At 39.9% G+C, this 16,887-nt stretch overlaps 1 protein-coding gene across 2 annotated transcripts in view; it reads left to right on the forward strand.

Annotated features, from left to right (window-relative positions):
* ST8SIA6 (ST8 alpha-N-acetyl-neuraminide alpha-2,8-sialyltransferase 6) overlaps positions 1–16,887 on the forward strand; it is a 93,083-nt gene that overhangs the window by 33,157 nt on the left and 43,039 nt on the right. For both annotated transcript variants that reach the window (XM_051609419.1, XM_051609421.1), the window contains one exon: positions 3,744–3,814. The gene's annotated coding sequence lies outside the window, so the exon portion shown is untranslated. The remainder of the gene's footprint in view (positions 1–3,743; positions 3,815–16,887) is intronic.

Raw genomic sequence — 16,887 nt, forward strand, 5'->3', positions numbered from 1 at the left:
CCTTGTTCCCTCCTGTTAGGTAAGTTTCAAGCGGCGTTCTCTCCCAGCCCTGGGCTGCGGAACGGCTTGTGGACAGCAGTGAGGTAGCTGCCATACGCTACAGCAGATCTCACTGAGGCAGCTCAGCATCTGGGAGTTACAAATATAGGATGAAGTGTCATACCTTTTCCTCTATCTTTTCTAACTGCCCCATCCCCCTCAGACCTCTGTGTACCTTCAGACCTCTACCTTCTGTGTACTGCCTCAGAGAAATGAATGCAGCAAAGTCTGGTCTCCAACCTTGAGGCAATTTACCATGGACAGATTACAGATTACTTTGAAAAGATCTGTCTGCATGCTGTTGAGAAACATAAGACATATGTATATAAATGCTTCTTCACCTTTTAAGCTAACTCAGAAATTCCCCAACTCACAATACTGTCACCATATAGATTTGCCTTTCACAGAACTTTGTTTTTACTATGGGTTTCAAGTTAATATAACAGTAAGTGAAATGTATGGTAGAATTACCATCATATACAGTATGCTTTAATGGGACTGATGTAATGTCATGACTGTATTACTGAAGTAAAATAAATTAAAATAGCATAATCTTGTTCAAGCCAGAAATTTGAAGTTCAAAAGCTAAAGGCTTTTTTGTTTCTGGCTAGGTTCTGAAATGTATTTGAAAATATCCTTTGATGGTATTTGGAAAACATGCTGTCAAAGATATGTTCACACTTGGTTCATTGTGAGAGACTGCTAAGTTTTAACTAGCAGATTACTAGTACCAAGAAGACACAGTTTTGTTCAGTTTCAGTTTATTTGAAGAAATGGAAAAATAAGCTTCTTTCATATATTATTAGAATAATATAAAACACATGAGAAGAAACCTAGAAACCATTTAGTGAATCCATTTTCCTAGTCCATGACAGGAGATTACCAAGGAGAAGGTGTACATGTATGCAATTTCGTGTGGCTTAGGTATTCTTTTTTGCATGTAAAAAGATGCAGCATATTTGAAAGGTTAAGCTATTCATACTCTGCAGTTTCCATTGTATTTATTCTTCCTATAATATAAATCGCCAGAGACATACAGTGTAACTTTAATTGTAATAACTACACCAGCTACGAAAATGAAAGAGAGCTCCTTATGAATATTTAATCTAGAGAGAAGCAGACAGAAGCCACAAAATTGTTTAAGCATCTGTATGGGTTAATTAAACGCTGTCCATGCTTGACAGACTGAAAATCACTCCTGTGGCCAAACTTGCAAAATAAGCTGTAAAGAAAAAAACCAACCAGAAGGAAAAGTTCTGCCCTAAGATTTTTCTCCACTATGTTAATCACTTATATTTACAAAGATAAAAGTTAGGCTTTTAAAACCAAATAAATTATTTTTTTTTTCAGTATGAGCTACTAGTCTGCTAGTATTACAAACTATAATAATAACTGAGATAATTGAAATTCTATAATCATAGAAAAATAGAATAGTTTGGGTTGAAAGAGGCCTTTAAAGGTCATCTAGTCCAACCACCCTGCATTGAGCAGGGACATCTTCAACTAGATCAGGTTGTTCAGAGCCCAGTCCAACCTGACCTTGAATGTTTCCAGGCATGAGGCACCTACCACCTCCCTGGGCTGTTCCAATATTTCACTCCCCTCATTGTAAACATTTTCTTGCTTACGTCTAGTCTAAATCTACCCTCTTTTCATTTAAAACCATTATCCCTTGTGAGAACCCTGTAGAGCTGGTGCTGAACACTGTGGGAAACTCCATCTGCCTTAATATCCACCTCTGTACATTTATGATTATGCTCAACAGATGTGCATGTCTTTACTAAAGTAGATGCATACCTATCACAGATGGTAAAATGGAAAATGAGACATCAATGAAATCTTGAAATGTAATTAAAATAATGATCTCTATTATTTTGTATTAAATTACCAAATAATTTTTGCTATGGCCCTGCAGCTGAAGGAAGTCTTGTTTGTTCATTCGTTTAACCTGATAAGCCTGAAGGACATGCCATTAGCTTCAAGTAAACATAGGTTCAAGGAGGGGTAATGGCCTGATTCATATTTAAAAACAGACAGAAAAATTTGATTATGAAATTGTCAGATGATAAATTAATCAGTGGCAAATATTTGACTGACCAGAAGCCTGGTTAAAAGGCAAATTTTGTCTGACCAGGAATCCATCAGGTTTTCTGTTTGCTAGAAAGAGACACCAGGGAAGATGAGTATGTGTTGCTTTGACGCAGAGCGCAATAGCAGTAAGCAGCTGCTCAGAGGAGTCAGTCAACAGAAAAAAATACAGAAAGAAAGAATGAAACTGAGACTCCCTGAGCCTGAGGAAGAGAATGGTGCTCAGTCATCCCAGCAGAAGGACTGAAGGAGGAGAGCTTGAGCAGAGGTGTGCTGGGGGTTAGGGAGTAAGAACTGCTTGGACCTTCAAGGGAGTGTGAGTGTGTCTTACCTGGAAAGGAAAAATTTGGTCTCAGCTTTTTACCAGATGATGAAAAGCTATCTTTCTGACAGAGGGAGCAGCAGTGCAGCCCCCACTCAAGGTGGAGCTAGCGGGGCAGCATCCTGAAAAGCCAGGGGGCTGCTTACTTACTTGCGCAGGAATTAACATCAAAGAGAATAATTTTGTTCCAGACTCTGTCAGCGTGTCATCTTTTTTTTAATCTCAAAAGTAACTGCAATCCAAATAACTGATAAATACTGATATAAATAACCTATTTATAAATATAATTGTTATAAATAAACTATAACAGTGGGATACCAACATGAGCTTAAATTCTGCTGAATTTATTTTATGCTTGTGGTGTCTCAGTGTAGCTAGAGAAATATGAACTGCTCCACAATTCACTTGTAATTACCTTGAAAAAGATGGCACCACGTTTTGAAAATAAAGACACATCTGGATTCCTGTCAGGCAGCCAAATTTCAGTCTATCCTTGACTTGGGAAAATATTATCCACTATGAAATTATTAGATTTATACAATACTGAAAAAAGGGTCTTCTGCTTTGGTACCCATGCAGTATAGCTTTTTAGCACACACTTTGCTCATCTGTTCATCCACTAAGTTTAAGTGTTAATTAAGAATAATGTCAGTAACGGAACAAGTGGAGATTAGTTGCTTCTGGTTTAGTTAAACCTGCCAGCATAGAAAAATACAGATTAAATGAAATTATAGTATCTGTTAGTTGTCAAATCAAATGAAAAAGTGTTTACAGATCTAGAAAAGTTTTCTTTTGTTTTTCCACAGCAGAATGAACCTGTTTAAGAAACAGAATAATTTCAATCTCTAGCTATTTAAAAATATGATTAGATAATATAATTTAGTACATACCCATATTCAGGTTAGCAGTGGATGCATACCATGAAGATACTGGTTAGACCCAGCCTTGGTTATCTTTGGAAGCTTGAAGAAGGTGGTGCCAGTGGGGTAAGTGTGAGCAGTTCTGAGAATATTCAAATGAAGAAGTCCTCCTTCAGAAAGAGCTGATGCTAGAGCTAGATCAATCCCTGGCAGTTCCGCTTTCCCAGAGGAATTTTATGAGCTTTCAGTACTGTACAATAAATGTCATAGATTCCCAGTCTGAAATAAGAATGAAAAAGCAGATGCAAAAAGGTAGAATGCATGCACAGAAGACTAAAATTTTGTGGTGGTGTTGTTGTTTTTTTTAATATAACAAGCCATTTTTCTACTCTACAAAAAATTATCAGTAACATATTTTATTGTTTTAATTCCAGGTGATGATCCTAAGGAGGCAATTTGTGTGTATCTCAGCAGTTCAGTGTTGGATTTGATCTCATGTGATTCTGTGAGCATTAAATTGCATTATTACAATAGAGAAATATTTTACAATTGGGAAGAAAAAGAAGTGTTTTTTTCACACAATGACTGCTACTTTTCTGAATTTCAAGTAATCATTTTTTAAAATACAAAATAACATTTATTTGGGAAGTTCTGAAACTCCTGACAATTGGTTCAATTGCAGCAAAGCACAATCTCAGGATGGTGGCAATATGTGGCATTCATGTTTTGCTTCTTAAAGTATGATTAAAATATTTTGACATAGTATCTCTGGCTTTGTTAATATAATGTAATACAGGCAGTCTCTGTGTGGTAACTGCATGAGTTGGCAGTGAACATTCTCAATTAAGAACTTGATCCTGTAAACACTAGCATTTGTCTTCATGAAAAAGGTGATGAGAAGAGCTACAGAGGAGTAATTAATTCAGAACCATGTCAGGTTTAGTTTGTCCCAGGGTGAAGAGATGAAAAAGTCCCTCAGGTTCGAGATAGTCAGAGGTTTATGGGCTTTCGTTTTGTGGGCGATAGTGATGTGGAATTAATGCGATGACTTATGTAAATTATGTTAATTTTGGGAACAAGTGTTTGAAGGACCAGAGCTGTATAATTGTTTTTATTCCCCTCTTACTACTTGTGTTCCTGTCTGAGGTCCAGTTCAGCTCCAAATGAGGACAATAAACTAGGTTCCATGCTGCAGTCCTCAGAGTCCTGGTGGGGCATGACTCTGCACACATTCCTGCAATCCCAGCTCTGTATCTCAGCTGACAGACAAGATGGACCATACATTAGAAAAATGATTTATTCCAAACCTATAATTTCTTCTATTTTTTTTTCACCTAGCATAGCTTGTATCAATATTAGGAGAATGTTCCTCTTACAATGAACCCCAAGCTCTTCTCCTATACCAGGACATATGAGAAAAGAACATATGGTCACTTAATTTAAAACCAACGCAGTTCTTGAGCTTCATGTTTCCATATGGTCCAGGAATACCTGTGGGGCAACATCCTGTGACAGGGGAAAGTGAAATACCAGCCCAGTGTGAAGAAACACAGTAACATTTCCAGGAGGTACGACAAGCAGTTGTTCCCCTAGCTATGGTTGCTTGTATGTTATTGCTTCCATGTTTTACTCCAGGGAAAAATCCCAACAAAACAAACAAACAAACAAAAATGTAATAATAAGTTTCTGTTAAAAGTAGAGTTCCAGTGGCTTTTTTGAGAGTCTGTTGATCAGTTCAAAGATAGAGTGTCCTTCTCCTTCCTTTACATTTAGATACTATCAGGTGTTTTGTTTATTGAAACTCCTTTTGCCATTGTAGCATTAAATCCCCAATCAACTTATTTGAAAAACATTCAATAGTCAACTCATTGAGGATTATAGCTGCAAAATAATCCTACTTAAACGAATTGAACCTTTAAAAATAAGGTTCAAAAAACCTTTTAAACTAATACTTTATAAGAGCATTTCTATTTTGTAATATTTGAAAGCTTACCTTGCAGCAGTTTTATAATCACATAAATAATCCTAAGAGTCCTAGAATCAATTGTTATGGATCGAGGTGTGTTAGTTGAGACATGTTCAGCATCTTGATCCGTTTCCAAGATAATGATATCAAAATCCAATACTACACCTACCAAAGTAGAAGTGTCCATAAATCCTGGTTGCATATATCAGCAAGAAGGTAATTTTTTGCACAATTAGGTTTTTAAAAAGTAGATAATGCTTTGAGGCATTGAATGACACCAGTAATACATGAGTGGACCTCTGAATATCAGTAGGGCTTGTAACAGAAACAAAGACATCAGAATTCAGTCAATGGGTACATCTGCGTTACCAGCTGGTGACTGAAAGAGGCACACACAAGGGTTTGATTTACTGTCATCTGTTGTAGTTCCAGCATCACAGGCCCACATTTTGTCTTCACCAGCAGTGAAGTTTGTGCCAGGTTCTGGCCACAGGCATCTGCTCCTCATGCACAGAGTTGGCTGCTGCTAGACCCTACATCCATGTTATGAGTATTATGGGTGATTGCCTACGGCAGCACCCTAGTTAGAGATCAGACACAAATTTGCTCCTAGAAGAGCTCCTCCTACACCATAAATTACTGACATAGACTGTCCCTGAGTGTTTGTAGCTGGAAGCTGTGCAAAGTGATGATCTTTGGGTGATGCAAACAGCCTAATGTGAGGAGAACCATGTCATATATCATCCAGAAGGACAAAGATGCACTTGTGTTCAGGCAAAGACTGTAACTTACTCCAGTCTAGTGTAGCGCAATGAGATGATCTTGGCTGTGTAGCAGCTACATGGTTTTACTTGGAAAAAAAATTATACATCTTTTAGAGATTGAGAGGATCTTGCATTGTGTCTAGAACAACTGCAAGTGCTTTGTGCATACACAGAGGTGATTCAATGATCATTGCTTGATACTTAGCATGAGTAAAGTGACAAAACCTGGTTGTGTGTAAGCAGAAGATGTGGAGAGGACAAAAATAAATTTGTTAGGCAACATTTTTCAAAAGTGTTTGTTAGTGCTGTGTTATATTATCTCAGTGAATTAATGTATATGGTGCACCCCTGCACACCGTAAAAAGCTGGAGTTACTGTGTGTCTGGGCTATTTCTGTGCAGCTGTGTTATTTGTAACACACATGTAACTGTAAAGGTTACTGGGATACTGTTTAAGAGAGGTTTAGCCTCTTAAAGAAGAAACCTATTCTAGTTTCTGTGACAAAAAGAGATCTTAACTGCAGAAGTGTGATGTAGCACTCACAAATGAGAGCAAATGGAAAGTTCTGTAACATGGACAGACACCTTGACTTTTAAATACTGTTTCAGTGTAGTTTAAACTTACCATTGACCTGAAGACCTGATCCTCTATGCTCTCAAAGCTCTCAGTGATTTATGTGGAGCACAAGACTGACAAGAAGTGTATGGAGGAATTGTTAACCTTTCTTAGCCTTTCCTACAAATACTCTTAATTCCTCACAGAATAAAATTACACTCTATGAAACTTTAGATTAAGAACCTATTTTTAATGTATCTTTCTCAGGCCTTGCTCCAGACACAAAGTTATTAAGAGATATTAGTTTCATCCACTTTGCTCCACGGGAGTGCAGACCTTGCATCCAGCTTTATTATAGCTACTGCTGCTGTGTGCTGGGTGACTAGGTCGTGTTAATTTGTGCACAGGCTGGACAAGTTAATAGTGGCATTTCTGTGTGACAGGACACAGTTAGATTGATCAAGACTAGCTGAAGTACACTCACTGTGGGGAAGGTTGTTTTCTTGGGTAGCCAGGCAAATTATTTCTTACTTATTTTACATCTGTGCTAGGTTAATGATGAATAAATGGATTTTGCACTGGGTTGGAAATGCTTATGACACTTTTGCAAGACTGGGCCAAGTGCAGTTTTGATTAAGGATTCTGGCCAAAAGTTAGGAAAGACTTTTCAGTTCTCATATGAGGAATAATAATTTTTAGGGTTTGTGGGCCTCTGGTGTTGTCACATGCTGTGGAGTGAATATTGAGATTAAATAGTTTTCTAAAGATAGAAACACTGGCAATGTGCTGATAGTTCCACTGTTCCTTTGCAGAAGCTGACAGTGACCTTGCACATGACCACTTCACAGCATTGTTAGATTAAAGCCTGCTTGACTACTTTCATTCCCTTCTCTTCTCTGAATCCTTAATGTTGCATCTTCCTTTTGGGTCCAGTCCTGCCTTGAGTGAGTTATTTCTCTTGCCCGTGTGGGGTGTTGTGTAGTCCTGTTTAGTGTTTGTCAGGAAGTTTGTATGGCTATGAACCAAACACTGCCAGGCTTGCAGCATAGTAAAATGTATTTTAAATGGCTTGGTTTACATCTCAAGGAAGGCAACATGGTGGGATATTCACATTGCTTAACTGCAGGTGCTAAATTCAGGCTGTAGCTCCATGGTGACTTAAGCTGTAATGGCTGAATGGCTGGCTACACAGTCCAGTCCTTGGTCTTGCCCTCCACCCCTTCTGTCATGCTGTCTCTGGCTCCTCTCTGATCCTGCACTGAGCTGTTTGGCACATTGAGCCAGCAAAAACCTAAGATGGCAATAGAAAGAAAATTGGTTCATGCCAACAAAGCCAGGGGAATTTCAAAGTCAAAGCAAAGGAGGGGGCAAAACCATGGAGGTGAGACTGTAGGGATACAGCTGGGGCCAGTTGTTATCTGATAGCTGTTAGACAGGCTCAGTGGTCCCCTGAAACCTTGGTCAAGTCAGGAGGGCAACATCTCAGGGGGGAGAGATGGGCTCCTGCAAGGGGGGATGGCAGCATGGTCAATGTTCTGATGGGCAGAAACCCATCTCTCCCCATGGCATCAGAAGGTGCTTAAGGACTCTGGGTACCTACACTGGGTGATTATTGCTCCTCCTTCTCTCTTGCCCATTACAGTAATTTTAACAAGCTGTTCACCACCAGCAGGTTCAGAAACAGTAACTAAAAGAAACCCTTTACTGTAAAGGCTGTTTCTCAGTTCATTGGCAGTAAACCTGCATAATTCATCATGCTTATTATTCAGCACACCTATGCTTTCAGTCTCTGCCAATCCCAGCATCTCAAACAGCAGCAGAGAGAGCAGGACTGCACAAGATTTTGTGGTTTTGAGACCAGTTAATCTCACTTTGATTCTCTTTCCTTTGTACAGTAGTGAGCTGTCTTGAGTCAAGATTAAGTTCTGTCCTATGTGACTGAGGGAAAGAAACTAAATTATCTAGATGATCTAGCACCTTTTGTGGGCTCCCCAAATTACTAGCCAGATATTCCTGTTGTTTTGTGTGACTTGATTTTATCTGGTTCAAGTATCTGGATCACTTAATTAGTCTGGGTTATTTGATCACTCAGACTCTGAGCCTACACAGACTCTGTGGTGGAGGCTACAGGGTGACATGGTAATCTCGGTTTAAAAAATTACTGTGCTGCAGGTCTCTCTCAGTCCTGTCAGTCTCTCTCCTGTGACAGGTCTGCAGAGGGATCCTGAACATCCATCCTTACAGTAACTCCTCCATGGACTCTCAGGTCTACAAAGCACACATCCACTTGTGTACAGGAGCCTGTGTGAGATCAAGCCCAAGGAATATTCTGTGGGGTATTTTATTTTGAAACAGCCTTATTTCAAATAGCTGATAGCTGCTTGTTGAATGCTCTGAAGCAGTAGACTTCTTACACATGGGCTTGTTAGTTAAGTATACTTAGTTTGAAAGATTCACAGCCAGGTAATCCTTCATCTTGTGGTACTTCAGCAACTGATCTCTTTCATCTCTAGGTCTGCTAGCCAGCAACAGTGACAAAGGGATATTTATTTACCATATAAAGCCTCTTGGTTTTTACTTCTGCCATTTTAGGCAGGAACATCATCCTTCTCAAGAGTTTCTGGACAGCCACGTTTCAAAGGCTGCAGATCTCTGAGTACTCTCAGAGGAGAAACCATTTGCACCTTTCAGATACAGCACACAACGAGTGACCAGATTTATATTTATTAAACTTTGTTCCAGATTTTAATAAAATATTTCTTAATTGGCTCCAAATTATCATAATGCTCAAGTAGAGCATGAAACGATCTGCAGCCTGGCACTAAACAAAGGAGCTATTGCTGTTATTTAGTGCTCTCCTTTCATAAAGTTGCATTTCAGAATGCATTCCTCTTCTGGGAATGCTGGCTCAGCAGGGAAGTGACCCTGGGTTACTGGTTTACTGTGCACTGGTCCAGCTGGGGTAGCAGCCTGTCAGTACTGGGGTAGCAGCCTGTCAGTAAATCCTCAGTGTCAACAAATTCATGCAATATGGCAAGAGCTTAACACGATGGGAGTACATCAGTTTGTTTGCCGTAGACCAAGGAGTCAACTTAGTACTGTGATGTGTCGTAACTAAGTTCACATCCCTCTGTGCATGAGCAGTAACTGCCCTTCAGTGGCCGGTGCTGGCAAGTACGGGTTTAAGGATGAAAACAGTCTGACTGTTACATACAAGGGTGGCATCCTCACGTTGCCATCAAATAAACAGTCTGTCCTCTGCTAATTCCTGACATAACTTTGACAAGACATTGGTGTTTGTTGCTGCAGCTAGTACTGCTGTATCTTGTCTTTTTTTCATCCCTCTTTTCCCCAGTGAGGGAGAAGACACAGACGATTGCACAATGAAAGTATTTAATGACCCCTCCATGAATTCATGGTATCATGGCAAGAGGCCATCAGAATGAGTCTTGCTAATGGTTGTGACAGGATAGTCTAGTCTGAGACAATATTGCTGGTTTTAAATTCCTCACTATTCACTTTAGTCCCTCTCCAGAGGAGATTCTTCATAGTAAGTTTGTAGTTCAACAATCTGCTAGGCTTCTCAGCTCTTGGCTCAGCTGTGAGGACATTCCCTAAAAACACCTCTTTCTTGGTGTATTTATTGTTAGTGCTTAGGGTACAAACCCATTCTTAAATTCTTGTGAAATTGAAGTATAACAGCTGACATTTCTGCATGTTTTATATGCACATTTTCTGTAGTAGCTTCACATGTATTCCTTATGTTCATATTCTTAATATTCTTTTATTTGAGTATCTAATTAAAATTATTTTAAATATTCAGTGTATTTTATGCTACCAGAGTAAACTGGGGGGCTAGTTACATAATGTCACCTAAAAAAACAGTGATACAATCCAAAATGCTTTTTAAGAGTATCTGACTGATTTCTAGAAGGGTATTTTCATTACTAATTTGAAAACTTGCTTCTTAAATTTACCGTTCTAAGGTGGGTCTAAAAGGCCACCTCTGCTTCTGATTTAGTTCAAGATCTGCAAGTGAGAAAATAGGTGAATGAAGAGGTTCTATGCAGGGCTGCTCCTAGAACGATGGCAAATGTGTGTTTTTTTCTTTTCAGAGACTGTTTCATGTGTCAAAGTGTAATTCCATAAACTTTCCATAATGCTTGTGCACTGAGGTTTCATTGTCTTTTAAAATGTGTATTGTTCCGTTCCATTCTTTTAAATGCAATTGTCCAAGCAGAGCTTTTCCCCCCTTGGAGCTGCTATAATTGTGCTCCTTCACATGCACCGAGCTCTGTGTGAAGCTGCTAGTGTAGGCTCTGCTACTGCTGTTTCCAAAAGATTCTCTCAAATTATCTCAAGGCTGACCTTATTTATGTTTTCAGATGTGAACTTGATATTGTCTGAGTAGAATGCGTGCAGCGTAACATAGAAGTGTTTCTGCGCAGGGTTTAGGAGGAGGCACAGAAAGCCTCTCAACCATGTGTGTGCTTTTATTACAGAAAACCAAGATGAATTTGTGATGTTGAGTCATCTGTTATGGCTGATTTACTTTGTACTTTGTTTTCATGTTTTAAGTGCCTAATGATTTTTTGTCAAGGAGGCAATGTTTTCACTATTACAATGCATACTTAGAATTCTGCACTTGTTACTTGTTCTGTAATAGAATATTTTTGCAATTTCTGTTTGGAAATAAAGAATTACTAGGCATAATGGTGATTTTTTTTTTCTTTTTTGAATTCCTGAAACTTAACAATCAAAAAATATGTCTTCTGAGGCATAGCAGCACAGAAAATGCATTACTCTGATTCCTCTACAGCAGTGTTAGCAACTGACAATAGAAATATGGACAGTTCCTTACAATGGTGCAAGGAAAAAAGCCAGATGTGCTTAAAACAGATATGGGGGCTTGGGGCATTGGTGCATGTATAAATATATATTGCTTAAATAGAACCTTCATGTAATTTCATGCTTTTCTGTTTCTCTATAGCAACACAGTTAACCATCTTCTTTTGTTACTTCTAATAACTTTAAATAATGTTTATTATTCTTTATTTAAGAAAAGTCAAACAGGAAAGGAACCAAACAGGAAACAAAAATTGTTACCATTTTCCTCTAAAATAGCTGTTGAACAGTACCTCTAAAAAATAACTGAACACTTCAAAAACAGTGATTAACCAAAAATGTAAAATAAATGATATAAAAGTTTTTCATACAAACTACTGAGCATGATTGCATGTCTAGTAGATGTGTATCTAGTAGACCTCTAGACATGTTTTGGTGGCTTATGTGTTTTTTTTCTTAATATAGATTTTGGTCACATACATGGATACTTGTACTGAATGAACGTCAAGCATTAATTTCTGAGAAAGCATTTTCCCTCAAAGCATTTGCTTTTTGCTTTTGGCCAGAAGGCAGCCATAGAGCTTCTGTGCTGCTTACTGTGACTTCTCCAAATAGAAGCCGTCTGGTCAAATCAGGTCAAATACATACATACAGCTGTTTCATGATGTGGACTATTATCCTTTAGGGCCCTCTAGAGACTGGACTGCAATTGCCAAATCTTATTGCAGCCAGGACAGAGGATTAAAACAGAAAGGTTTTATTTGGCCTCATGGACCAGCAAGTGGCTTCTGCCCAAAGATTAAGATCTGGATCTGTGTGGCCTCCCTCTTTCCTGTAGTCTGCGGATCTTTCATAGATGATCAAAATCAAAGGCTTTCTTGTGTTTCCTGTGCTGACAGCTGGATTGGCAGATATGAGTGAAGCACAAGTGTCATTTCTGCAGTGGAATTTAAGTGTCTCAGAATCAGGATAGCCATTCCAAATATTCAGCTGATGAACGGCTCAATGTTGAAAGAGCAGCACTGCCTGGTGATTAAGACTACTTGACCCAGATACAGAGTGGGTGCTGCCTCAGCCAAGGCATTGCCTTTTCCTCACCCCCTGCTTAAAAGGGGAGCAGTCTGGGAAAAGCTGGCTGAACAAGAGGAGAGCAGAGGGCAGTGGTTGCATTCTCAGGTTATGCCTGTCAAACAGTTGTAGTACCTCTGGATCACACCAAGCACAAACTTGTCTCCTAGGGGCAGAGTGTCTCCCACTCCTGCTGTGGGAGACACATGGTCACTGGTGTTAGAAGGGCTTAAGAAGGAGTTTTCCCAGGAGCAACAAGATTGTCCAAGACCAGGTTAGGTTTTCTTCCTGCCTCAAAATACTGTTAGGCAAAAAGTGTCATGTGTAGATGTTACACCATCAAGGTACTGGGTTAGTCCAGGAGAAGAGAATGTCCAAAGTGTAGTCCACAATCTGAAAGCCATGGCAGTGGGCCAGGGGAGCTGGGGTCATGGCCACATCACAGCCAGCAGCTGGAAAAATACACATATGGGCTGAGGAACAGCATTTTACAAAGAGAGGAGAAATCGCCTCCTCCTCAAGGATCCCAGTATGCCCATGTTCTGGTATCTGAGTGTGCCTGGGTTTTAAGACAGATGTTTAAGTTTTAGCTTGCCTCTTCCTTCCTGTATGAAGTGTCTCTGTCATCCTCATCCTGCAGCCAGAGCAAGTTAATAGTGAATAGGAGTGTTACAGTTTTACAGCCTGTGCAGACTGATAGATGGAACCATCTGGTTAATGGAGATATAATGAAAGTATTAGCTCTTAAGTATATAAATGCAGATGAAATTCTTGTATCATGTAAGTGAAAAAAGAGAGCCCAGCAAGGACTGAATTTAAGCTGCTGTTTTTCTGCAGTGCAGGGATGCAAAGCCAAATTAGTCCAGAAGTTCGTGTCCTGCCACTGTTTTAGGAGGAAGAAATTTAGGGGGAAAGATACAAGTATTGTAAATGGAATAACTTTCATCTTTGAAATTACTTTATTAGGTATTTTGAGAGACTTTGAGAGCAAAAATAATCTGAATTCTAAGCGCAGTGCTGCTTGAGTAACTCCAAACCTGCAGGGGCATTAGTTCTTTTGTTTAGCTTTTAATCTCCTTTGTAAGGATGAAAATTGCTTTTGTATTATGTGTGGAGCTTTAAAAGAGGAAAAAACACTCAGCTCTCCTCCATTCGAACTGACCCTCTAAAATTGATACTTGGCTTTGAATAACTTGCATTGTGCAAAACCTGCTGTGAGCCAGGCAGGACCTTGGGAGTGGGCTGCAGCCCTGAGCTTTCTCTGCCCCCTAAGAGCATGGGCACAGCTCCTGCCTGTGGGCTGCTACTGACCCCCACCCAGACCCCTCAGCAGCTAGGGCCTGGGACTTCTGCCAGGAGGGCAGGAATGATGGGTCTGAATTGGCTGTATGGGAAGGAGGAGCTGGGTGGCTTGCTGCCTTGGTGAATGTCCTAAAGCTGGATTATGATAAAAAGGAAGAGCAAAAGAACTCTGACCCTAGCTGGATTTTAAATTAATTGGTTCTTTTCCAAAATACAGAGTTGTTACACTCTCAGGAAAGATTTCAAAGCTAGATTCATAAAAATACAATTACGTTCTCTGAGGCATTGGAATAAAAGAGTAAGAGACAAGATTTAAGATATTCTGGATATGCCTGTGCATGATACCTCATGGAGAAATGTTATGAAGGATGAGGGGGGTGTGATTATTAAGTGGCAGAGGCAGTGACCTAAAGTGGGAGATTACAGTATTCTGATGTTGAGTTCTCCATCAAATGCAGATGTAAAATAACTTACTTTTAAAAAGCTAAACATGTTTAAGCACTGGATGGGCTGGAGTGGGAGGCAGATCTATCAACTCTGACACAGGTTAACTGGTGTCCTCGGGCATCTCACCTTGCTGTGAATCTGAGCGAGGCAGCAGACGGAAACAGCCTGAGGTTCATCTCACCAACCACAGTCTCTAGTTCAAGGCAAAGTGACTTGTATGCTGAGGTCCATGTTCCAGGATGCTCCTTCATAGTCAGGGTGACTACTTCATATACAAATTTCTACATCATAAACACCTACACTTACTAGATAACCACATCATTCCTGTCCTACCTTTTCTCTATCTACAATGAATGGGTTTTAACAGTGTCTTAATTTGAGCTCTGAACTCTGTTGGCCCTATTTGCTTGGCTGTAACATAGATAATAATTTCAAGGATTAATTCTCTTCTTCTGAATATATTTAACATATTTCAGAAGAGTCTAAAATAGAAACTCTAAGAACATTAACTTGGAGCACTTTTCAAGTTCATCTTACTTGCAGTACATTAAAGTGAAGTGACAATTGAGGTGTGACATTAAGTAATTATTCTGATTGTGTTGTATGTGCTTTGCAGGAGGTGAATGATTTGCAGAGGATATTAATTTCAAAAGTCAGACAGCAAGGGATCAGCTGAGATGGAAGATCACTGCAAAGTGACCTCACACCAGAGAAAAATAAAAAGAGGGGGGAATGTGCCCCAGCACAGTTCAGTGCTGTGTAGTCTAGCAGTGAACTGAAGTAAATGCATTTTGACACCAAAGGTGGTCTCCCTATAACTGACTGCAGGTGTCATCACTGTAGTTCAAAGTCATCACTGTAGATTTCCTTAAAGTCTATGGAGAGAAATGGAGAATAATTCATCTGGTTTATTTTAGGTATCTCTGTTAGGATGTGATAAATCATGCCTTGGATTCCCTTTCTTATAGAGTGTAGGGTGACTAGCTGAGCCATAATGTCTGCAATTTGATGCTCCCCCCTAAGAGACTACAGTGTCAGGGAAATGCAGGTACAAGCCCAGACTGAGCTACCACCTACCTTGTTCATACAAAGTCATGGACTTGTCTGTGACCTAATCATGACACCTGCAGCATTACACTTGATAACCAAGAAGATAGTAGCTAAGTAGCAAACTGTATAACATCACTTAGAGACAGCATATAACGAGATCAGGTGGATAAGGATTCTCTGAAAGAATCTGTACCTTTGTGAATAACGAACATAGTGAACTTAATTGCTTTGATCTCTAAAACAATTTTCACAGTCACAAGAAGTTAAATCAGAATGTAAAAGCTCTTTTTCTCTATCAGTTGTTCACTGTTGGAATCAGTATTGGATTTGTGTACTTCAACTGTTTTGCAGCCCTGAACAGATACATTAAAAGTAGTTTAATCTAATTGTACTTTGGCTTTAGCCTGGTTCGGCAATCTAGCAGGGCAAGTAAAACTGCTTTCACTTAGGGATTGTCACTGCTTCACTCAGATAAATTCATTAGCAAGACAAAGTAACCATGAATCAGAAGGGCTTTGGGAATGATGGGCTTTCTTATTGAGAAAATAAAAACTGGAGTTAAGTAATAGCCTGTTCTCTGTGTAAAGCAACATTACTGAAGAGGATGTCATGAAATTCATCTGTCAAACTCTGACAAACTAGTTTCACTGCAGTGTTTATGTGGCCAAAACCCAATGTTTTGGCACCTCCAGACCAAAACAAAAGTCAGCAATCATCATGGACATCGCTGCTACGGATTCATAGACTTCATGGAAAATCACAGGCAGACCCCAAGCTGAAGGCCCCTGGCTCAAGGGCTCTGAGCACATGCCCAAAAATCCCTGATCCCTTGTGGTTTTGGCTGCTAAGGCTCAGCCTGTGCTGAAGAGACTGGTCTATACAGCCTGCCCCAGGCCAACCAGCTGGGCTGATAGTGCTTGCTTCTGTAGACAGTGGACTATTGGAGGTCAGCTCTTTAGCCCATCTACCGTCATGCTGTGTGCCTCTGCTGACAACAGAGAGCCAACTTGAACAAGATGTTTAGGTTTTTGGCAACTAAAGGAAATTAAAGGATCACCTTGCTCGCTGATTAAGGTTGAATCCTTGCATGGCACCATTAACTGCATCAGTACTCCAGCCTCTGCAGCACAGGCATCATCCACAGGTCTTTTGTGATAGTGAGAAGGGCTGCTAACCAATTTGTGGCCATCAGAAGTCTTCCTGTCTTCCCACAAACCTGGAAACGAGGCAAGTCTGTGCAGTTCTGTGGGAAGGATGCCTCTGTAGGGATCTTTTCTTTTCAATCTCCATGTAGGAAGAGTAGAGAGCAGTCCCTTGATTTCTCTGTGTCCAAGCATTTAGTCCTCTCTCCCTTTTCAAAATGGGGACAGCAATGCAGGGTCGTCTCCCAGTCGTATTTACCCAGGGGGTAAATACAATACATTTGAGATCCATTTATGTTCTGTGTCATGGGAGACCATGCATGAACTCGAGACAGACATTTTCCTCTCTCAAAAAAACGCAGTTTATCTCTTGCTGCTGTTTCAGATCTAATCTATGCCTGGCTGGCCACGACATAAAGCACAACTGGACAGTTTAGAT

The sequence above is a fragment of the Apus apus genome, chromosome 2, assembly GCF_020740795.1.
Source record: "Apus apus isolate bApuApu2 chromosome 2, bApuApu2.pri.cur, whole genome shotgun sequence".
Lineage (NCBI taxonomy): Eukaryota > Metazoa > Chordata > Aves > Apodiformes > Apodidae > Apus > Apus apus.